The sequence below is a fragment of the Rattus rattus genome, chromosome 14 (assembly GCF_011064425.1).
Source record: "Rattus rattus isolate New Zealand chromosome 14, Rrattus_CSIRO_v1, whole genome shotgun sequence".
In the NCBI taxonomy this organism is placed as follows: Eukaryota; Metazoa; Chordata; class Mammalia; order Rodentia; family Muridae; genus Rattus; species Rattus rattus.
In genome coordinates, this window is record NC_046167.1 from 19,886,697 (window position 1) to 19,911,847 (window position 25,151).

The following is a 25,151-nucleotide window of genomic DNA, read 5'->3' on the forward strand; positions in this document are numbered from 1 at the left end:
AATTCCTATTCTTTCCAGGACTTTTATCATGAAGGGGTGTTGAATTTTGTCAAATGCTTTCTCAGCATCTAATGAAATGATCATGTGGTTTTGTTCTTTCAGTTTGTTTATATAATGGACCACGTTGATGGTTTTCCATACATTAAACCATCCCTGCATGCCTGGGATGAAGCCTACTTGATCATGGTGGATGATTGTTTTGATGTGCTCTTGGATTCTGTTTGCCAGAATTTTATTGAGTATTTTTGCGTCGATATTCATAAGGGAAATTGGTCTGAAGTTCTCTTTCTTTGTTGGGTCTCTGTGTGGTTTATGTATAAGAGAAATTCTGGCTTCATAAACGGAATTCGGTAGCGCTCTGTCTGTTTCAATTTTGTGGAATAGTTCGGATAGTATTAGTGTGAGGTCTTCTATGAAGGTCTGATAGAATTCTGCACTGAACCCATCTTTACCTGGGCTCTTTTTGGTTGGGAGATCTTTAATGACTGCTTCTATTTCTTTAGGAGTTCTGGGGTTGTTTAAATGGTTTATCTGTTCCTGATTTAACTTCGGTACCTGGTATCTGTCTAGGAAATTGTCCATTTCCTGCAGATTTTCAAGTTTTGTTGAATATAGGTTGTTGTAGTAGGATCTGATGATTTTTTGAATTTCCTCTGATTCTGTAGTTATGTCTCCCTTTTCATTTCCAATTTTGTTAATTTGGACACACACTCTGTGTCCTCTCATTAGTCTGGCTAAGGGTTTATCTATCGTGTTGATTTTTTTCAAAGAACCAACTTTTGGATCTGTTGATTCTTTCTCTGCTCTTTTTTGTTTCTACTTGGTTGATTTCAGCTCTGAGATTGATTATTTCCTGCCTTCTATTCCTCCTGGGTGTATTTGCTTCTTTTTGTTCTAGAGCTTTTAGGTGTGCTGTCAAGCTGCTGACATATGCTCTTTCCTGTTTCTTTCTGCAGGCACTCAGAGGTACGAGTTTTCCTCTTAGCACAGCTTTCATTATGTCCCATAAGTTTGGGTATGTTGTACTATCATTTTCATTAAATTCTAAGAAGTCTTTAATTTCTTTCTTTATTTCTTCCTTGACCAGGTTATCATTGAGTAGAGCATTGTTCAACTTCCATATATATGTGGCCTTTCTTCCCTTATTGTTATTGAAGACCAGCTTCTTTTTGTTCTAGAGCATTTAGGTGTGCTGTCAAGCTGCTGACATATGCTCTCTCCTGTTTCTTTCTGCAGGTACTCAGAGCTATGAGTTTTCCTCTTAGCACAGCTTTCATTGTGTCCCATAAGTTTGCGTATGTTGTACTATCATTTTCATTATATTCTAAGAAGTCTTTAATTTCTTTCTTTATTTCTTCCTTGACCAGGTTATCAATGAGTAGAGCATTGTTCAACTTCCATGTATATGTGGCCTTTCTTCCCTTATTGTTATTGAAGACCAGCTTTAGCCTGTGGTGGTCTGATAGGACGCATGGGATTATTTCTATCCTTCTGCATCTGTTGAGGCCTGTTTTACGACCAATGATATGGTCAATTTTGGAGAATGTACCATGAGGTGGTGAGAAGAATGTACATCATTTTTCTTTGGGATAGCATGTTCTATAAATATCTGTTAGGTCCATTTGGTTCATGACTTCACTTAGTCTGTCTATGTCTCTGTTTAATTTCTTTTTCCATAATCTGTCCATTGTTGAGAGTGGGGTGTTGTAATCTCCTATTATTATTGTGTGAGGTTCAATGTGTGTTTTGAGCTTTACTAAGGTTTCTAAATATATATATTTAGGTTTGAGAGTTCATTTTGGTGGATTTTTCCTTTGATGCATATGACGTGTCCTTCCTTATCTTTTTTGATGACTTTTAGTTGAATATTGATTTTATTCGATATTAGAATGGCTATTCCAGCTTGCTTCTTCCGACTATTTGCTTGAAAGTTATTTCCCAGTCTTTTGCTCTGAGGTAGTGTCTGTCTTTGTCTCTGAGGTGTGTTTCCTGTAGGCAGCAGAATGCAGGATCCTCGTTGCGCATCCAGTTTGTTAATCTATATCTTTTTATTGGGGAGTTGAGGCCATTGATGTTGAGCGACATTAAGGAATAGTGATTGTTGCTTCCTCTTATATTCATATTTGGATGTAAGATTATGTTTGTGTGCTTTTCTTCTCTTTGATTTGTTGCCAAGACGATTAGTTTTTTGCTTTTTCTAGGATGTAGCTTGCCTCCTTATGTCGGGCTTTACCATTTATTATCCTTTGTAGCGCTGGATTTGTAGAAAGATATTGTGTAAATTTGGTTTTGTCATGGAATATCTTGGTTTCTCCATCTATGTTAATTGAGAGTTTTGCAGGATACAGTAACCTGGGCTGGCATTTGTGTTCTCTTTGGGTCTGTATGACATCTGTCCAGGATCTTCTGGCTTTCATAGTCTCTAGTGAGAAGTCTGTTGTGATTCTGATAGGTCTGCCTCAATATGTTACTTGACATTTTTCCCTTACTGCTTTTAATATTCTTTGTTTATTTTGTGCCTTTGGTGTTTTGACTATTATGGGACAGGAGGAGTTTCTTTTCTGGTCCAATCTATTTGGAGTTCTGTAGGCTTCTTGTACGTTTATGGGCATCTCTTTCTTTAGGTTACGGAAGTTTTCTTCTATGATTTTGTTGAAGATATTTACTGGTCCTTTGAGCTGGGAGTCTTCACTCTCTTCTATACCTATTATCCTTAGGTTTGATCTTCTCATTGAGTCCTGGATTTCCTGTATGTTTTGGACCAGTAGCTTTTTCTGCTTTACATTATCTTTGACAGTTGAGTCAATGATTTCTATGGAATCTTCTGCTCCTGAGATTCTCTCTTCCATCTCTTGTATTCTGTTGGTGAAGCTTGTATCTACAGCTCCTTGTCTCTTCTTTTGGTTTTCTATATTCAGGGTTGTTTCCATGTGTTCTTTCTTGATTGCTTCTATTTCCATTTTTAATTCCTTCAACTGTTTGATTGTGTTTTCCTGGAATTCTTTCAGGGATTTTTGTGACTCCTCTCTATGGGTTTCTACTTGTTTATTTATGTTTTCCTGGAATTCTTTTAGGGATATTTGCGATTCCTGTCTGTAGGCTTCTACTTGTTCTCTAAGGGAGTTCTTCACGTCTTTCTTGAAGTCCTCCAGCATCATGATCAAATATGATTTAGAAACTAGATCTTGCTTTTCTGGTGTGTTTGGATATTCCATGTTTGCTTTGGTGGGAGAATTGTGCTCCGATGATGCCATGTAGTCTTGGTTTCTGTTGCTTGGGTTCCTGCGCTTGCCTCTCACCATCAGAGTATCTCTAGTGTTACTTTGTTCTGCTATTTCTGACAGTGGCTAGAGTGTCCTATAAGCCTGTGTTTCAGGAGTGCTGTAGACCTGTTTTCCTGTTTCCTTTCAGCCAGTTATGGGGACAGAGTGTTCTGCTTTCGGGCGTGTAGTTTTTCCTATCTACAGTTCTTCAGTTGTTTCCTGTGTGCCTGTGTCTTGAGTTCACCAGGCAGGTTGCTTGCAGCAGAAAAGTTGGTCTTACCTGTGGTCCCAAGGGTCAAGTTTGCTCATGGTGTGTTGCTTATGAGCTATCTGTGCTGCAGCAACCAGGAAGATCTGGGCCGCCCTTTCCGGGAGCTTCCGTGCACCAGGGTTCCAGATGGCGTTTGGTGTTTTCCTCTGGCGTCAGAGATGTGTGCAGAGTGCAGTCTCTTCTGGTTTTCCAGGCGTGTCTGCCTCTCTGAAGGTTTAGCTCTCCCTCACACGGGATTTGGGTGCAGAGAATTGTTTATCCGGTTGGTCCCTTCAGGTTCCAGTGGTGTCTCAGACGCAGCGGACCTGCTGTTCCTGGGCCCTCCTCTATGGGAACCCAGAGGCCTTATACATTTTCCTCTTGGGCCAAGGATGTGGGCAGCGGTGGGCATTGTTGGTGGTCTCTTCCGCTCTGCAGTCTCAGGAGTGTCCACCTGACCAGGCAGTGAAGGCTCTCTCCCATGGGGTTTGGGAGCAGAGAGCTGCTGCGGGCAGGGTTCCGCCGGTTTGGGACTCCTGATAAATACCAGAAGTCTGGTTGTTATCTCTTAGAAACCTTTTTTTTTTTTTTTGTAATAAGAGACAAAGAGGTTGTGGATCTGGAGAGGAAGGGAGATGGTGAAGAACTGGGAGGAATATAGAGAGGGCAAAGTGTAATCAGGATGTATTGTATGATAAAAGAATACAATAACAAGAAAACAGGTGAAAATATTTTAAAATTAAATGAAAATAATGAAGTCCATTGTCATAGTAATACCATATAATCAGACAAAAATAAATGTGTATGTTATATTTACAATTAAAGATTTCTAAATAATTATGAGTCTAATAAATTCTTCTAAATAAATAAGAGTCAGATGGAATAATACCATATTACATAAATACCAGTATTTTGGAGTATGCACTGCCCAATTTTTGTGTGTTTAGTGGATTTGTAACTTAACACTTCATTTTCTAAAGTAGTGTTGTAAATATTATGTCTCTTATACTGACATTTAATTTCAATTTCAAAATTATCACACATTAGCTACTTGCCAAATAAAATATAGTGGCTTTGATTCAGATATAGAAACAGTATTTGTTCACACAAAAATCTCACATCCAATGAGTTAATCACCATACCAAGTCACACAAGTTTTAAGGAGTTAAAAGATCATTTCCTGAGAATAATACAAATAACATCTCTGTCTCTTTGAAATATGTACAACTTTATTGATTTTTCTATATACTGTTAAGAATAAAACATACTAGAAATTTTTATTAAATGCTATTTTGCATTATGCTAATAATTTTGTATATTATTTTTTATTTTGAATTAACTTTTCCACTGCTTTCCCTCATTCATAATACATTTTGTCTTGAATTCTTTTGCCTTATATGTAGAATGAATGATACAGCTTTTTGGGCTTTAAATTCTCTACAGCAGTGGGGATGTTTCCGTATAGTATCATTTTTTTAAAAATATGTGTGTGTCCCTGTATATGTGTGAGAAGGTTTATTCATGATTACAGATGCATATGCACATGTACACGTATGCCCATGAATGCAGGGGACCTAGGAACATTTAGGTGTAATCCTCAAGAATGTATTCACCCCTTTTTTGAGGCAGGGTCCTTCACTGACCTTGTACTCACAGTTAGCATAGAAGGGCTGACCTGCAAGCCCAATGGATCTACATGTATTCACCTTCAGGACACTTGGATTACCAGAGCACACTACTGCACCCAGGTTTTAATCATATTTTCAAGGCAAGTGCTTTACTGGACTGAGCCATCTTTCAACATATCCCTGGGTCTTCAATGTCTTCTCAATAATTAATTAGTACTCTACATTGACCTCTTAAAATTTCAGAAAATCTACCATACCAAATGTACTATTGGACACATCCAGCCAGCAGCTCTTCAACCTGAATATTTAGTTCCCGAACAAAAAACACATCAGGAAAGAAGTGGTTTTTCAAACTACTAAAAACATTGGATTTCCTGACTGCAGTGAAAAATTTGATATGCAGATGATGACATAGAATCCAAAGTTGCGGGTCATACATTTAGGAAGATCAAGTGCTAGAGGAAAGGACGTGGTAGAATGATATTGAAATTAGAAGTTTTCAATGGGCTCCTTGATATGTCTGCAGTGCTTATTCACAGGACATGCAGATTCAGACCACCACAGGGAAGATGGAAATTCAGTAGTGCTGTGCACTTATCCAGCTTGCTCCCCAAAAGAGTACCAGGAAACAACAGATAAAGATGACCCTGAGTCTTCTCACCCTGCTTCTATAAGACCAGAACTCAGAACAGACTAGAAAGAATTCCAGAAGTTCCTTTTCCTGATCCAGGCTCTGATTTCCTCTACCTGATTTGCATTCATTGTGATAATTTTAAAAGCATTCCTCCTGAAAATAAATGGAGTAAACATGTTATTAAAGTCACTTACATTCCACCACGTATGTACCGCAAATTTCTGTTCAGGCCATCAAGGACTTTCACATCTTCTGGACTCAGCTGGAATTCAAAAACCTACCACACAGATAGAAAACATTTTTACAATTTAAATATTTAGACTGCATGTTTTCCTAGCTGCACATTGTAAATGCACCAACTGAACCAGGAAGATGGGTGCATGCCAAAATGCTTGAACATTTCTCAGCTCTCACAAAATACAAAGATATTAAGCAAAAAACTCAAGTGAGAAATCAAACACCAGGGACAGCATCACTCAAAATTCTTCCACATATTGAATCCATCCACAATAAACAGACAAGGGAGATTTGAATGAAATATGAGGAAGAAAGAAATCTGACATAATTCAGAAAAGAAACAGATGCTTAGAAGATCTAAACCAGGAACAAAATTGTCTAAATGCGTGATACAGTTCAGTAATTATGATGTATATAATTTTATTTTAATGTATGAGCAAAGAACACTCACAATAGGAAAATATTATTTTAAGCATCACTTACCCAGACATTCTACTAATATTAATGATATGTTATTCAAAGTAATTAAGAACTGGCTTCCATGGATATTTATTTAATACACTTTAGGAAGTTTGATCAACTGGATAATTTTTAATTACTAACACATTGAAACAAATGGGCCCATATGTCACTAGTATTGATCTTAAAATCAATTCCAAGAATAAAAATAGCAATCATACACCAATTTACCTATTGAGTTGACAGACACAGATGCAAAATCACCTGAATATTTGAAAGTTATTAAAACAAAAGTGGGATATCAAGAAATATTATGAAATTATTATTTATATGTATAAATGAGACAGAATAGAAGCAGAATACCTAGTAAGAAAATTACAAAAGCTAAAGAACTCAGGATGTTAGATTACAACAAACCAAATAACCCAATTTTAAAATTGGGCACAGAACTAAAGAGAGAATTCTCAACAAAAGAATCTAGAATTATATGAGAATCACTTAAAGAAATGTTCAACATCCCTAGTCATCAGAAAAATGAAAATCAAAACGACCCTGAGATTCTACCTCCCAACCAGAATGGCTAAGATCAAAAATTTAGGTGACAGCACATGCTGGTGAGGAGGTAAAGAAAGAGGAACACTCCCCCATGTGGGTGGGCTTGTCCAACTACTCTGAAAAACAATCTAGCATTTTCTCAGAAAATTGTAAACAGTCACTTAAGACCTAGTAATACCACTCTAGGGCATATACTCAAATGATGTTCCACCACACCACTGGGACATGTACTCCACTATGTTTATAGTGGATTTAATTGTAATTTCAAAAAACTACAAACAATCCAGATGCCCCTCAACTAAATAATGAATACATAAAATGTGGTTCATTTAAAAAAATAGAATATTACTTAGCTATTAAAGACAAAGACATCATGAATTTTGCAGGAAAATGGATGCAGCTAGAAAGCATCATCCTGAGTCAGATGACCCAGATCCAAAAGGATATGTATGGTATAAACTGACTGATAAGTGTATTTAAGCCATAAAGTACAGAATACTCATGATACACCCCACAGACCCAAAGAAGTTAAAACATAAGGAAGGTCCAAGAGTGGTTGTTTAAATCCCACTTAGAAGGGGCAAAAAAGAAATAGTCATGGGAGGCAAAGGGAAGGGAGAAACCTGGGTGGGAAACGGGAGAGTTAGGGAAATAGGGAAGAAGGAAGAGACAGAAGAGAGGGCCAGAGGGGCACAAGAATAAATGAAAATCTGCAGCTGCCAAAGATAACAGGTAGGGTTATCTTTAGGAAGTCCCTGAGACCTGGGATTGGAGAAACTCCCAGGAGTCAAATGGGGGGCACCTTAACTGAGATACCTAATAATGGGGACATGGAACCTAAACAGACTACCTTGTACAGCCTCGTGAGCTTTCTAGTAGAGGGTCAAGGACAACAACTCACCCATACAATGTTGACCTAAAATTTGTTCTGTCCAAAAGAAAGACAAGGATAAAGATAGAGCATGGATTGAAGAAATGGTCAACCAATCACCGACCCAACTTGAAACCCATCCCATGGGCAAGCACCGATCCCTGACACTGTTTACGATATCCCATTATACTTAAAGACAGGAGCCTAGCATAACTGTTCTCTGAGAGGTTCTACCCAGCAGCTGGCTGAAACAGAACCAGATACCCATAGCCAAAAACTGGACAGATGTCATGGACCCTTAGGGAGAATTTGGGAAAGGATTGAAGGCCCCGAAGGGAATGGGAACCTCAAAGGAAGATCAACAGTGTCAACTAAACTTGACCCCTGGGAGCTCTCAGAGACTGGGTCACCAACCAAAGAGCATACACAGGATGGATGGAGGCCGCTGGTACATGCGTATATGTAGCAGAGGGCTGCCTTGCCTTAACTCAGCAAGAGAGGGTGCAGCTAATCCTGCAGAGACTTGATGCATCAAGGTTGGGTGACACTCAGGGGGCCCACCCTTCTCAGAGGTGAAGAAAAGGGAGGATGGGGTGAAGGAATGTTGAGAGCGATGCCCTTGGAGCCCTCCATTATTATCATTATTATGGTTAGAACTAAGTATGACTGGGTTCTTGGAAAATCCCCATCCAGCTGCAGAAGACTAATACAAAACATAATAATATGATAAAGCTGTGACCTTGCTGAGAAATACATCTGACATCAAGAATGTGATGATCTGTAACCTTTCTGAAAGACCAACATCCTGCTGACTAATAGATATGACAAACCTGTGACTTTTCTGACAACCTGTCAACATCAGCCTACTCCCTGACCATCTGAATATTGTGTCCTTGGTCTGCGTAAATGTTTCTTACTTCCCTCCTCCCTGTTTACCCATGTTATGGTATAAATTCAGCCTTGGGGAAAAATAAAGTTTTCGCTTTGATCAGACTCTTGTCTTGGTGTCCTTCTTCGCATCCCTTGTCCCCCATTCTCTTCCAGCCACCCCCGGACCCATCGTTTACAAAGGAGTCTGTCAAGCACAGGATGGGGAATCTTTGGGGATATAAATAAATAACTAAATAAATAAATCTAAAAAAGTACAAAATAATTTGTAGACTGAAAATTATCTAGTCCGGTGCCTCATTTCCAAATACAAAGCATTGCTTCACTCACATAGGGTTACTAAGTGCATTGCCAATGCAATGCTGAGACTAAAATCTATGTTCAGTCCAATTCTAATTACCATTGAAGCAAAAACATGGTGCTACCACAGAATAGGACATAAATATTCAGGTGTATATAAAACACGCAAGCATGGGATAATAAGGTAGGAGAAGTCAGCTCATGCAAGGCTCCTGATTTGCCAAAGAAGTCCATATGGTGAATTGACATGAACAATTTTGAAGTCCAGAGTCTCACTCATCACCTTCATGTTCTCTTTGATCCGCTCTTCTTTGAGACTGGTGTTAAGTACCACAATCCCACGCTGCAACTGATGGCGAAGGGCAATCAAGGCTGGAGTTTGATTGTATTTTTTTGCCATGGAACTAAGAACTGGTTCATCCAAGAGAACAGGGGAGTTCTCGTCTACCCTGAAATGAAATGGAAGGAGGCTAAATTTTTCAAGCTATAGCATAGAAAGAATTTCTATGGACATGTGCAACATCATTATCATCTTTTATTTTTTCCAAAATGCAAATTCTCTCGACTTGAAAATCACTTGAGTATAGACTTTGAATTGCAAGACTAAAGATATGTTTAAAATGACTATTAATTTGTGATTAATTTTAATAAACTTGTTACCATCCGTTATATCGTTGTGTTCCCAGAACTCCATAGGCAACTAGTACAATGCCGTTTGTCTTGCAGAAATCCAGCAGTTTCATTTGGTTGAGATAAAGATGGCATTCTACCTAAAGATGAATGAAGAGAGTATACTATGTGAAATTGCACATTAATATAAAGAACATACTAAAATACAATAAACTGAATTTTAAAAGCCTATGCAACAAAGTGTGAACTAAATATAACAGCAGCAAGACCTAAGGACCCCTACTCATTCTAATGAAAAACTTTAATTAATTGCAGTAAATCATTAACAATAAAATAAAAGTAGAGGTTCCTGAGTAGTAGAAGGGGGTTGAGGGTGGGTTGGGAAGGATAAAATAAAGGATGAGGGAGGGGCTTTGACTATAGAATATATTTGAATTTTCAAAAGAACAATACAGTCTTTAAGTGTTTAAAAGAAAATATTGGATATTTGTCTTAGGGTTGTCATGATTGAACAGACACCATGACCAAGGCAATTCTTATAAAGACAACATTTCCTTGGAGCTGGCTTATAGGTTCAGTGATTCAGTCCAATATCATGAAAGTGGGAACATAGCAGCATCTAGGCAGGCATGGTGCATGAGAAGATGAGAGTGCTTCATCTTCATCTGAAGGCTGCTAGCTTCAGAAAACCAGCTCCCAGAGAGCTAGGATAAGGGTCCTAAAGCCCACACTCACAGTAACACAGCTACTCCAACAGGGCCACACCTTCTAATATTGCCATTCCCTGGGCTGAGCATATAGAAACCATATTCATGGTTGTAATTTCAGAATTTTGGAGGCCGAGTGATATATCCTGTACTTTGAATCTATTCATTCTCACCTATTCCCATTCAATTCTCCAGATTTAAAAAAACCTAATGTCTATGTTCTTGGGAACAGTTTTTAAAAAAAATAATAATTTTGAAATGACCCAGCTTTGCACTAAACCTTACATGCAAATAGCCTTTTCCTGTATGAGGAGTCATAACAGGTTCTAGATGTGGAACAGAGAATGAATTTACTAACTTTTGACTATTAAATAGCATGAACCTGATCAAACACTAATAGAGAAAAATCTATAGACTGAAACAGCCAGTTGGGTTGAGACAGATTTTTAGCAAGAACTGACAAGAAAAAACCAATTCAAATAAGTGAAGTAATTCAAATATCAATAATTTTATTACAATATTCACACAAAATGGATAATTGAACATAGAAAAGGTAAAAGAAATATATATGTCATTATCAATTGTGGTTGCTATAGGAATTCCTTTTTTGAAACATTGACAGCAAGGTTATAAACTTTACTTACTATGTAAATTTTATGTGGTATACAATCAAATCAGAAACAACTCAGAAAAAATGGGAGAATTAATAATGTCAAGCTTCATACCTTTCTTGGGAATATTTCCAAAAGATGCCCCAACATATAACAAAGACACCTGCTCCACTATGCTCATAGCAGCCTTATTTATAATAGCCAGAAGCTGGAAAGAACCCAGATGCCCTTAACAGAGGAATGGATACAGAAAATGTGGTACATCTACACAATGGAATATTACACAGCTATCAAAAACAATGACTTTATGAAATTCATAGGCAAATATATGGAACTGGAAAATATCACCCTGAGTGAGGTAACCCAATCACAGAAAAACACACATGGTATACACTCATTGATAACTGGCTATTAGCTCAAAAGCTTGAATTACCCTAGATGCACAGAACACATGAAACTCAAGAAGGATGACCAAAATACCGAATGCTTCACTCCTTCTTTAAAAGGGGAGAATACCCTTGGGAGGGAAAAGGGAGGCAAAGTTGAGAACAGAGGCAGAAGGAACACCCATTCAGAGCCTGCCCCACATGTGGCCCATACATATACAGCCACCCAATTAGATAAGATGGATGAAGCAAAGAAGTGCAGGCTGACAGGAACCGGATGTAGATCTCTCCTGAGAGACAAAGCCAGAATACAGCAAATACATAGGCGAACGCCATCATTAAACCACTGAACTGAGAACAGGACCCCCGTTGAAGGAATCAGAGAAAGGACTGAAAGAGATTGAAGGGGCTTGAGACCCCATATGAACAACAATGCCAACCAACCAGAGTTTCCAGGGACTAAGCCACTACCTAAAGACTATACGTGGACTGTCCCTGGGCTCCAACCTCATAGGTAGCAATGAATAGCCTAGTAAGAGCACCAGTGTAAGGGGAAGCCCTTGGTCCTGCCAAGACTGAACTCCCAGTGAGTGTGATTGTTGGGGAGGGCGGTAATGGGTGGAGGATAGGTAGGGGAACACCCATAGAGAAGGAGAGGGGTAGGGGTCAGAGGGATGTTGGCCTGGAAACCGGGAAGGGGAATAACAATCGAAATATAAATAAGAAATACCCAAGTTAATAAAGATGAAAAGAAAAGAAAAAAGAAAGAAGTGGCACGTTAAGGTAAAAAATAATATTGTCAAGTATCAACAAAATGACTAACTCAGTCAAAATTTTTGATAGATCTCAAATATTACGTAAAAGTTAATCATAAAGTATTAATTCCTATTTTGTAAATATGTTGAGCTGAGGTCTCCATAATTTCAATGGAGGAAAACATGCTAACAAAAAGAAAGCATCTTAGACCAGCATTAATTCACAGTCAAATGGCACATCACTAACTGTTAAACAATATATCAGTATGTGATACTTTATTGATTCCCATGTGAATATCAGAACATGAAAAGATTTTTTTTCTGGAAAATGCTTAAAATTGGTGTAATGAGCCATTCAGACTTAACATATAATTATACAAGCTTGGAGTGGTAGAAAAATATTTTTCATTAAAACCTAAATGCCTGAATCTGCAGAATTTTAAATGTTCTTCTTAGATGTCATTTGGAAAAGGGCTGATGAAGATGAAAAGATAAAGTATGGGAAAATATTTGGAAAAGAAGTGTGAATAACAATTTTACATCAGTGAGAGAAGAACTACCTCAGATCATTTGGCAGAACATGGAAATTTAATTGTGAATTGATTAATTCATAGCAGAAGGTGGTGGTGAGATTGCTCAGTAGTTAGAGTAATTACTACACAAGACATAGGCCTGGAGTTCAGGCTCCAAGAACCTACATACATCTATGATATGAAGTGCAGTCTGCCCATATTTCTATACATTCATGGAAGAAACACAGGATCCAAGAAACAACCCAGTAAAACTAACCTTATTCAAAATGGGTTTGAATAAGAGACCATGCTTCTTAGAACATGTCCCAGAAAGATACATATGTCATCAACCTTAGACCTCCACATATACTTCTATACACATTATATATACACTATAAGCACATATATAAGATTAAAAACTGTATAGAATAGGATGCTATAAATTGTACATTCCCGTAGTACAAATACAACCATAAAAGGAGAAGTTTTAGCATATACCACCACTTCCCATATCTGACTTTTACTTGTCTACTGAAAGTCGTTATAAATACCTAAAAGAATGGAGCCAGGAATACAAAGAAATTATTTCAAAACTCATTTAACTCCATGAACCAGGAGAGTGTATTGAAATATTCTCAGGACAAAGTCAACTGACGTGTTGTTCAACGCTTCTGAGTATTTAATTTTACAAGCTCAAAATAATATCACAACAAAAAAAAATAAACTTCTTTCCTCTCACCTGATTGAGAATTGTAGTCTGCTTCATTTAATTTTAATGTTGCTTAAGTTGTGTCCCATAATCAACAAAGCAAATGAGCCCTACAGAATTCTGTCACATGTTATTGCCACAGCATCCTTGTTTCCTGATAATCTCGAACTTTCTCAATCCTTCCTGCATATTGTACCTTAATAGCTCCCTCTCCCTGTTAATCATTGCCCAATCTTAATACATTGAATATAAGTTCACCTTCCCCTTTGGAATGTGATTATAGACTAAGGTCTACCTTGATCATTCTTACCTCTCTACAGTCTATCTATTTTCCTCTACAACTATCAATCAACCCACAATCAGATATCATAAAGGCACTATCCAAAAGCACTCTCCTATTGGATTGCACTTTTCCACAAATCTAAGATGAATGCTAGAAGAATATCTATCAACCAATGCCAAGAAATGATTCATGGCAAATGAACAAGAAGAGGCTGAGGGTCCCCACCTGGTTGCACACAGGCCTGTGCTTGAGCCCCGGCTTGTTCAGGATCCTCTCCAGCTGCCTGCGGTTAAAGTTGGACACCCCGATGGACTTGGCCAATCCTGCATCCTTACACTTCTCCATGGCCTGGGAAGAAAAAATCGTCACAAAATACTTTCTAGGGGTTGCAGCACTTAGTAGACTTTCTACCATATTAAAGCCATGAATGACTTCAGATCTTACACAACCAGCCCTTGAAATAGCTTCAGTTTTTGGACAGAAAGGTACACTTTACTCTTTGGCAACAAAATTGGGGCCTGACTTTTTCTCTGTAGCACTACCCTGGCCTATCTAATTCTCACTTTCCCAGGTAGCACAGGAGATCCACTGTGTCAAATTAGTAACTTTCCATGTTCATTCACTGGAAAAATTTTCATCTCTAAGCTGAAATAGAAGCAAATGTTAAAGTAACCTCTCAACAAATGCCTTTTCCAACCAATAGCAATACCTATAGCAATGCTTATAGGTAAAGGGAGAGCTGAGAGCTAAGCCTCCATAAGATAGATGGGTCATATTTAATGTAATAATATTTATGTATATTTGAGTTTTACTAGAAGCAGCCTTTAGTAGGGAGTCTATTTTCTTATGTGCATTATATGTTTTTAACAAACACTGCATCTCTGGTCCATTATGCAATGTAACTTTTATGATCGTTTATTGTTGAAGCATTTGGTGGATAACTAATATGAGGTCTCTTCCCTGGGAAGAGTATCTAACTTGTTTTCAGCATTCCTTAATTGCCTATAGAGAGTTTTTGTTTGTTTGTTTGTTTGTTTGTTTGTTGTCGAACATTATTCACCATTAGACTTTCCCCCTTCCACCTTAACATGTCTACTGGTCCTTGTTCATGTCTTCTCTGATCAGCACATTGGTGAAATTTCATGGGTATAGCTTCTCTGACATCTCTAGAATATGTAATCTCACAGCAAACTTTCTACTCTCCTGGACCATAAAAATCATTCTTTCCTCCCCTTTACTGTGATCCCTGAGCCTCAGGAGGATTTGTATTTTAGATACATAGAAGCTGTACGTACCACATCACTAAGTTGTCATAATTCCAAACTATACTCTAAAGGAAATATTTCTGGAATTTCAAGCAACATACTTTCAAGGCCATCGGATAATGTATGAGATACAGGTCCACATAGTCCAACTGAAGTTTCTTCAGTGAATGTTCCAAGGAAGATCTCACCAGTTCTGGGTGAAGGCTCGTACACCAAACCTACAGTTGAAGATGAAATCCAGATTGAATTAATGAATTCTAATAATTTAATCATTTGCTTTATCTAATACAAAGACATTTTTTTCTACTGATTTGAAGTTGAAGATATGTATAGGCAGAATACCCTACTTCCACTCAAATGTCCTTTAAACTGACCTAGCCATGCAAATCTCTACTGTGAATTAATCTTTGAAATTACTCAATACAAAACATTTAATTGAGTAATAATAATAATGTTCTTTGTCAATATTATATTTCCCTGGATTGAAAATGCAAAGGAAGGGTATAGTGCTTTTACCCAGGCAACTCACTATGGAAGAGTTAGTTGCATGAGTGTCTGCATATGTGTGTGATGTTTTTCTTATTCAGTATGCATATATAAAGGTCAAATGTCAATCTTGGATTCCTATCTCTGTTACTCTCTGTCTTATGTATTATTTAATTCATGTAACTATGGGAAAATATTTCCAATGTTTTGTTGTATATTACACATAATACAAATAGAATTAGTTGTATCCTACTGAAAATTGAAAGTCTTATTTTATGTTCTCATATTAACAAAGTTATCTAAAATCTTCAGAGTGGTAAGAACTATTAAAAAGCCATCCAGGAGATAAGCAAGACTACTCTTTCCCTTAGTCCTCTTTACAACATATTGCTATGAACTAAGATGTTGAAATGAGAGTCAAAAAATTCATGAATCTAATGACAGCAATAATGAGAAAGCCATTCTCTGTTACTCAACACTATACCGAATGCACAAAGCATATGAGGAAATGATAGATAAGAAAGTGCAATTCACTAACAATTAATGATCTAATCATATGAGCATCTCTTCAAATATCATTGTTCATTCAGGGGTAAATTATGTAAGTAGTACCTTTGATGTGTAAAATATATCTTCTCTCCTTGTAGTGCCATTGGCAATCTTCTCTCGGATGGCCTCTCCTACATGATCTTCGGTATTGTAGACAAAAGCAGAATCAAAATGACGGAAACCAGCATCTATAGCTATTTTGGTGACCTCCTTAGCTGTACTCTTGGGGAACTAAAGAGCAACAGAAAGGTAGCATTTATAAATGGGTATTCATGATTCAGAATGTTTTGGGGCACAAAATGTGACCTTTTCTGGTATCAACTTTCTTCTGTCTTTCAAAGTAAAAGTTCCAGCTAACATTAAGATCTTGGTCTATGAGTTAACAAGAGTTAAGGCAATCTGAGAACCTTTTGTTTTTGGCAATTACGGGTTAGTCATTGTCATAAGAGATGTTCCATACCACCTAAGATCCAGGAGTCACTACAGGGAATCATAAGAATATTAAACACAAATTTACACAAGAAAATATGCTCCATTTGACATAAAAATTGAATGCTGTTTAAGGGAATGACTTTATAATCCAAAGCCCTACAATTAAGCTCAAAGTTCCAAGAAAACAACCCTTTGTGATTTCAGAAGACAAATGGCCATCCCTACCTCTCTATTCAACTGGCATTTGTGAAAATCTAATGGACCCTTCAGTTTCAAAACATCTAATTTAAGAAAATAACTTCCCTAGTCTGTTAGTCTGTTTCTGATTATCCGCCCTTTCCACTTTCTAGCCTTAGCTACAAATATACAGCTTAAAACACATAACCTGTGTTCACTTGACCATGGATCATTGAGTGGCTGGACTTATAGCCATTCTCACAGCATGACAGAAACATGAGAGTCGCCATCTCTGGCATCAAGTTATATCTGCACTACCTGGTTTAAGAAGTTGAAATTCTACCTTTTGTTTCTTCCTAAAAAGTTAATTCTTACGTATTCTTATACCATGGATCTTCTGTGAGTTTTCCTACAAGAAAGGCAGATAGAGCACACCAAATTGCCTGAACAGTGAATTCACGAAGTGTTCTCTGAGGTTTAAAAGAATGCTGTTTAGTTTCTACTGTAAGACCTTTATTCCCAGTTAGTTACATAAAGCACTTGACTTAACCTGTCCACAAATCCTGTCTCCAAATTGAAGTACGTCTATGGGAGTCCCTGTGTTTTTCAAGGCAGTACAGCTGCCATCCACATAGAAAATCAGTGTTCTTTTAACACAGATGATACCACATCCTGCTACCTCCTCAGGAGACCATTCTTATCTTTTTTTGGATTCTTTAAGTGCTTCCAATTATCTCCTGCCCTTCATTTTACTTTTCTTCCACAGTTTAGAGAATTCTTGTCTTTGTTCTTCGTTAATGTACTCTGGGCACTTTTAACAACACCCCACTCCATTGGGATGACTCAACAAGTTGAGCACTTATCAAAAATCCTAATGACCCTTTCCAATTCCTGAAATCCATATTAGGGAAGAGAAATGCCCAAAGTCTGTTGAGCTCTGTCCTCTACAATGATACCATTGCAAGAATGCATCATGCATGTGAACACATAGAGAGGGGAAAAAGGAAGGGAGAAAGGAAGGAGGTAGAAAGGAGGAAGGACGGGAAAATAAGAGAAGAGAGATAACAAACAAAATTTAAAAGAATAAATTTATAGGATATAAGAATGAATTCAACATTATAGGAACCAGTCCTTAGACACACATCCTCAGTAAGGCTAAGCCCATTACCAGAAAGGTATTCTTATTCCAGGAAAGTGAAACCGACAGTTCCACACTTTCCCTGCAGAGAATTGTTTGCCCCTTTGCCTGTTAAATCCAACATGTTTGAACACAGATCAGTTATGTCTAAATGTCACCACTAAATTCCTGGTTTTTGCTAGGCCATTGTCACAGTTTTGTTTCTAGCTGTGTCTCTTCCATCAAGAATAGTTAATTAAGTTAGTTCTTCCACCAAAATCCATTACAACAGCATTGGAAAGGCAGAGGGAAAGGAAAGGTTAAAGATCCACATGCTTGGTAGTGAAACATTAACATCCAGAAAAAGAATATATGAAGACCTTTACTTAGCCCATACACTGCAATTAAAATGAGATAGTCAAACTCAAAGCAGAGCAGAAAAGTAAAGGGCTTGTACGTCTTATCAAAGAAACTGTATTGCAGCAATATCTTTACCAGTTGGCTTTATAAAAGCACCAGAAAGTGAATGACTTTACAAGTCAGGCATACTTACATTAATTCTGAATCTACTTCTTCTGGACCCTCAACACCAGCATCACTGGTCTTACCTCTGCAGGAATAGCAGTACCGAAACCCAGCACCGGAATGAAATGACCATCATTCAGTTCCACACAATGACATTTGGAGTTCATGGTTTGCCAGTCTTCAAGATAAGCTGAATTGACTTGATGTTTGCCTTCACAGGACACTTAAGTAATGCTTCTGCTTTCCTGGCATGTGTTGAATCTATGTCATGTGTAGGAGTTAATCTGTTACCACAAGTGAGAATGAAATGAAATCCAGTTTACTTATTCATAAGAATGAAAATTCTTTTTGTTCTTTGTATTGAAAAATAGACTTTTTTGTTTTCTCTTTATTTAATTGCTTATGTGTTTACATTTCAAAAGTTATCCCCCTTCCCAGTTACCCCCTCTCTCATTCCCTCCTCCCCGTGCTTCTATGAGGATTCTCTCCCTCCCACCCACCCACTCCTGCATCACCTCCCTGCCATTTCCCTACACTGGGGAAATGAGCTTTCACAGGACCAAGGGCTTCTCCTACTGATGCCCAACAATGCCATCCTCATTCCATTTCTGTTTTAGAGAACAGTTTCAGGGATAAAGATGTTAGCTCTGTATTAAATGTTTAGGAGAAGTGGTAATGGATGCGTTCAGTCATTGCTTTTCTTTATTTAGAGATTTCTGTGAGTACATAAATTGGACTGGCTGCTTCGGTTATCTTTCAATGGATCATATGTTTCTTATTTATCTATTGTAGCTCATCTATATCTAGGAATTTATCCATATTATTAAGATTTTTCAGGTTTCAGATAATAAAACTTGAAGTACCTCCTAATAATTCTATTTCATTGGAATCTGGAGTGAACTCCCAAATTTCATATCAAATTACGACTTTGGGACTTCTGTGTTTTTTATTTTGATGAATATGGCTAAGGCCTTAGCAGTCTTGACTCTTTTGTTTGAGTTGCTCTAGTCCACATTCATGTCTGCCTTTGATTTTTATTGTCTCTTGTTACAACTTTTGTTTTTTTCAAGAACTTAATGAACATCCCTGGGTTATATATTTGAGAATTTTATGATTTTACTTTTCAAATTGAGATAGGCAGTGCCTCCTGTCTGTTTTTAAAATATTTTATTTAATATTTATACATGCATGTGCTTGGATCAAATCTGCTCTTCCAACAATTTAATAAATCTCAGTGTGGTGTTCCTTCCTGCCTGAGACAATTTAAGTTCCTAAATGAAAGACACAACATACACAGCCTTATATTTTAATGCGCCTTAAGCAGCACAGTAGCTGGGCAGCTGCCTGCCCTCCATGCAGTTAGAATCTACTTTCTGTTTATAACCCCGTTATTACTGTTTCATATGGGTTCTCCTAGCTCCAACAGACCAGTTCAAATGGCCATGTTTTATGGCTCAGCTAACCCATGGTGGATCCCTTCTCTCCTGCACTCTCTTCTAAGGTCTCCACCTCGTGGTCTTTAACCTGGGAACACACAATCCTGGACTGATTCTCTCTCTTCTTCCCAACTATTGGCTGCTGGCATCTTTATTTACCAGTCAGTATTAAGTGGGAGCAGTGTCCCTCAGTGTCTTATGTGTGGACTTTCTCATGGAAACATTTTTTTTTGAGGGACCCAAATTAATATTGGAATACAAGCTGCAGTAGGCCAAACCTACTACACATCTACTTTTCCATCCCCATCCTTCAAATTCCTTCCTTACCTCTCTAACCCTTTTCCATTCAAACTTAACATTCTCTTTCTCCATCCCCCCTCCCTTTCCCTCTCTTTCCCTCTCTTTATCCAATGAATCCATTAGTCCCACTTGTACATGTGTGGGTATATGATAGTCTTAACTATGTAGGAAGCCTCTCAGGGCCTGCATCCCTAAAGGAAAATGACTGTGCATCTCCAGGCAACCATCACTTGACAATAGCTTCTCAGTGAGTATAAGCACTTGTAACTATAAACTTCCCTCTTAGAACTTTCTTGCCTATATCAAAAATATTCAGATGATCTATGCTTTCCTTTTTCTTTAATTCCAGGAACATTTAACTCCTTCAAGGATCCTCTAGTCATCTGGAAGTGGGTTGTTAAAGAGTCTGTATTTGTTTAGTTTCCATACTTTCTTTCTATTGATTTTTAGTTTTATCTCACTACAATCTGCTAAGATACAAGAGTTGCTGCTTTGTATAAAATAATACTTCACTTGCAGCATTGAATGTAATCTATTTTTGAATAGTTTCCACTTGAGGCCAAGAATATGTATCCTGTAACTGCTGAATGGAATATTCTGTACCTATATGTAATGTTCTTTGATCTGTGGTGTAAAATACTTCTTATGTTTCTTTGGTGACTCTTTGTCTAGACGACCTATCTAGATATGCCCATGATACACGGAAACCTTTGCTGAATCAGGACATATCTAATCAATCATCTGTCAACATTTGTTTTGTGAAATTGGATATCATAATAATTGACACATATATTTGTACTTACATAGGGACATGGGTATATGCCATATGCCATGGCTCAACATAGAGATTAGAAAAGCAAGCGTCAATTCTCCTCATATAGCATGTGGATTTCAGGGAAAGAGTATATACAGATTTCCAGACTCAGCTTCATGCATCCTTTTCCACTGAGCTATATCATCTTCCCATGCTTAATCTCCTTGACGATTTTTTTCCTCTACTATTATAAAATAACATATTTTATATGTTACTCTGACTACATTGAGTTTGAAATAACTATTATCAGCCATCTCCATAGCTATACCACTTGTGTTTACTTATAGACTTTCTTTTCAATGCTATGTCTTTTAATCTATGAGGATCCGAGTGAGTTTGGTTTCCTGAGACAAAAGTCATGTTCAATCAGTCTATGTATTTTCATTGGTTAGTTGAGGCCATTTTATACTTAGGAATATTGTTGAAATTGTTAATAACCACTGTAAGTTTGTTGTTGGTTTCTTTTCTCTCTCTCTCTCTCTCTCTCTCTCTCTCTCTCTCTCTCTCTCTCTCTCTCTTTCTCTCTCTCTTCCCCTCCCTGCTCAGATCAAGAGTTTGCTAGCTTTAAGTACTAGACATGCTTAATTACTCCCTAGTGTTCTTTGTTTTAGCCGCCCATCTCATAAAACATATTCTTTCCTCTTCTGTCATGGTTGAGACTGTCAGCCTTTGTCATTCATATATGCCATCAACTTATGTACCACATGCAGCATCAGCTTCCTTCCTCAATTGTGTATGGCATCTTCTTAAGCATCATAAGCACCAGGTCCTTGGTGCACATGAGCTGCTTCTCTAAAAGTTATTTCTCAGTCAATATAAAGAGATAGCTTTGGTTGGAAAGAGTAATCTTGGCTTGTGGCTGTTTATTTATTTCCAGAGCTTGAAGCATATATCTCCATGTATTCTTGGCTTTGATAAGAGAATGTGTATTATTATGATGTTTCTGCCAATGTAGGTAAGCTGATGGTTTTCCATCCACATTAGTGCTGAGTGTTGTTCTGCATTGTTGGCGCCATGACTTACACAATGTCACTGAGAGTTTTCTCTTCTCATTCTATCTGGTGCTTAGAATAATTCATCTGTTTCAATGTCTATTTATTTCTATAGACTTGGAGAATTTCCAGTCACAGTTTCTTTAACTAAACGTTTTATGCACTGTTGTTTAATTCTTTCTTTTATTCTGTGATTTGTTTTTTCATCAAAGAGAGTGTGATTTTGTTTATTTTTCTTTCATGTATCTTACAAAATATTTCTTTGAGTTTGTCCTCATATTCTTTCTTCTGCTTGATTGAGTCTGTAAGAGATTGTATCCTCTCTATTTTCACCATCTTCATTAATTATTGGTAGAGGGTGTTGCTATATATACCTGGATGCCCTTGAACTCTCTGTGTAGGCCAAAATGGACTTACACTTCTAGAGATCTGCCTGCCTTTTCCTCCAAAGTGTTGAGATTAAAGGTGTGTACTCACATGCCTGGCCCCAAGTATTATGTTTACCTTTTGAGATGTTTTTTCACTTCCAACATAGTTGGTTTTTTTCTCTATTCCATTGGTGAATTATCTTCCACCTTTTCTGACTTTTTCATACATATTGATCTGTGACAATGCAATTTTATCAAAATATTTTCTACATTCTAAGAAACTAGAATGTTGAACCTCACAGCCAAAGTTATTAGCATACCTTGAGGTCACTTAAGTACTTAGGGCTGCCACATTACTCTGTCCCCAGCATGTTTATTTAACCCGTTTTAAGAAATTAAATATAAAAATCAATGTGACCTGCCTTGGTTTTGCTGTGTAATCAATTTTACAACCTAAGATTGTACATAGCTGTACTTTGTAGTTACGTACTCTTTTATCACTTGACCTAGATAACGCAGGTGGATCATTTCCTGGATGCAGGATATATGGAAGTTGAATGTAACATTGTGAGACCTACTATAAAATACTGAAAGCAACATTTACAGATATTGCTTGATAAATACTGATGTTTGGTATCTGATTCAAGTGGACTCAGTTGGAGATAGTGACTTAATCCTATATATTAATTATGTTAAATAGTTTTGATATGTATACCATCTTTCCACATTTGATGTTTTCTGGGCTGTTCTGTTGATAAAGAGAATCAAACCCTCCCTTAGCGGTAGAAGAAATAGATAATAACTTACACAGAAATACACAAAAGAGATGTATTCAGTCATACAACAGACATATATAGACAGAAAAGACAAAATACAGGGACAGACTCAACCTTCAGACAGGAACCAATTCAGACTCATGCAACAGGCAGCAGATAGAAGACAAAGGGAGCATGGAATAGAGGACTCAAATCTGGACTTGCTGTTGTTTAAGTGACTCCAAGAGAACTTCTTTTGCTTCTTCCCTTTATATGATACTGATGCATTATTGGTAACTCAGAGTTAATCTCTAATGTGTATAATCCACAAAGCTATTAATTCATTCATCTGCAGATTGCTTTTTCTCTATGTATCTTTTCTCTCCATGCCCCAGATTAAATTCACCTGCTCTTTGTCTCCTACTACACAATCATTATTACCAGAACAATTTAAATCCTTCTCTGGCCTTTCACCAATTACAGTATCTGGTTGTTTCATAATTAAGAAGTTGCTTTTACAAGGGTCATGCTGTTCTGTCCCTGTTTCTTGCATTGGCATGTTGCAAGACATGATTTTGCTTTGAACATATTTTATTGCAGGTGCCAGGACAATTCCAAGAAGAGAAAATAAACTGTTGTATTGGTAGCAATTATAAATGTGAACAACAGATAAAAAGCTAAAGAATTGGAGTCACCACTCACCTCAACTGCAAAACTATCCATCTGAGGGTATTGTCGGTTGCTGAGATGTGTCCCCAGCTACCAAGGAGGAATCTATCTTTGCCTATTCACTTTCCAGCCTAAAGTAAGTCTCCTGGTGCCTCTATCTTTTAGCTTGCTAGCTATTGCCCTGGGATCAACCACAGGTATGTCTGATTCTTCCTTAGTCAAACTGAAGTGTCATGGCATGCAGTTGTTTCATGATCTTAGGCCTCCAACATAGTTTAGTTTTTAATGACATTATTTTTGAGTCATACACTATACGGAAATAGTGTGTCCCTCAACTGCTGATCCCCCTTCATGAGCTCTCAAAGAGGCAGAAGGAACACCCATTCAGAGCCTGCCCCACATGTGGCCCATGTATATAGCAACCAAACTAGATAAGATGGATGAAGCAAAGAAGTGCAGGCCGACAGGAACCGGATGTAGATCTCTCCTGACAGACACAGCCAGAATACAGCAAATACATAGTCAAATGCCATCATTAAACCACTGAATTGTGAATGGACCCCCGTTGAAGGAATAAGACAAAGGACTAAAAGAGCTTGAAGGGGCTTGAGACTCCATATGAACAACAATGCCAACCAACCAGAGCTTCCAGGAACTAAGCCACTACCCAAAGACTATACCTGGACTGACCCTGGACTCCAACTGCATACTTAGCAATCAATAGCCTAGTAAGAGCACCAGTGGAAGGAGAAGTCCTTGGTCCTGCCAAGACTGAACCCCCAGTGAACGTGATTGTTGGGGGGAGGGCGGTAATGGGGGGAGGATGGGTAGGGGAACACCCATATAGAAGGGGAGGGGTAGGGGTTAAGGGGATGTTGGCCCAGGAATAACAATTGAAATGTAAATAAGAAATACTCAATTTAATAAAGATGGAAAAAAATAAAAGAGGGCTACAACAGAGACTCCTCAATCGGACAGTGTTTCATGGGGATTTGGTATAGTCTGACCTCAGAAGACCAGCAGAAACTAGTTTTTCCAGCCTTTGTGGGGCACACTTGCTGTGTTAATGGGTTCAGGTTACAAAGTATTTTTCTATTACAGTTTGATGTGTTTTGTATTGTCAAAGCTTAGATGTGAAATTACGTTCTCTTTTTCTATTGCCCATTTTTCCCATTAAGAAAGGCATGTTGCCATGTTTGGTTGATATCTCTGAGAGGCCTGCCTTTTGTTGAAGGGAAATGGAGGAGGAGATGCAGCAAAGTGTCAGAAGTAGGGGAGCTGGGAAGAGAACAGAAAGCAGAAACTGAACTTGGGATATAGTTATGAGAGAATAAAAAATATTTGAAAAATATTTATGTTCACCATAGGAAGAGAAAATTATGTCGGCCCTATATCTCTCTGCATTGAATTATGAAAGCACACCATTTATTAATTAACATCATAGGCTCTGAAACTATCACCCTTTATATCACTCTTGCTTTGAATTTTCTCTCGCATCATTTGGATTGGAGTGATATTCTGGTCTTTGGATTTGTGAATTGTTTAACTGAAATAAGATATTGGCGTTATTGGAATAGAGTGAAGGTGT

At 37.7% G+C, this 25,151-nt stretch overlaps 1 pseudogene; it reads right to left on the bottom strand.

Moving 5' to 3' along the window:
• Positions 1-5,965: 5,965 nt before the first annotated feature.
• On the bottom strand, positions 5,966-18,396 carry LOC116883591 (annotated as a pseudogene).
• Between the last annotated feature and the right edge of the window lie 6,755 nt (positions 18,397-25,151).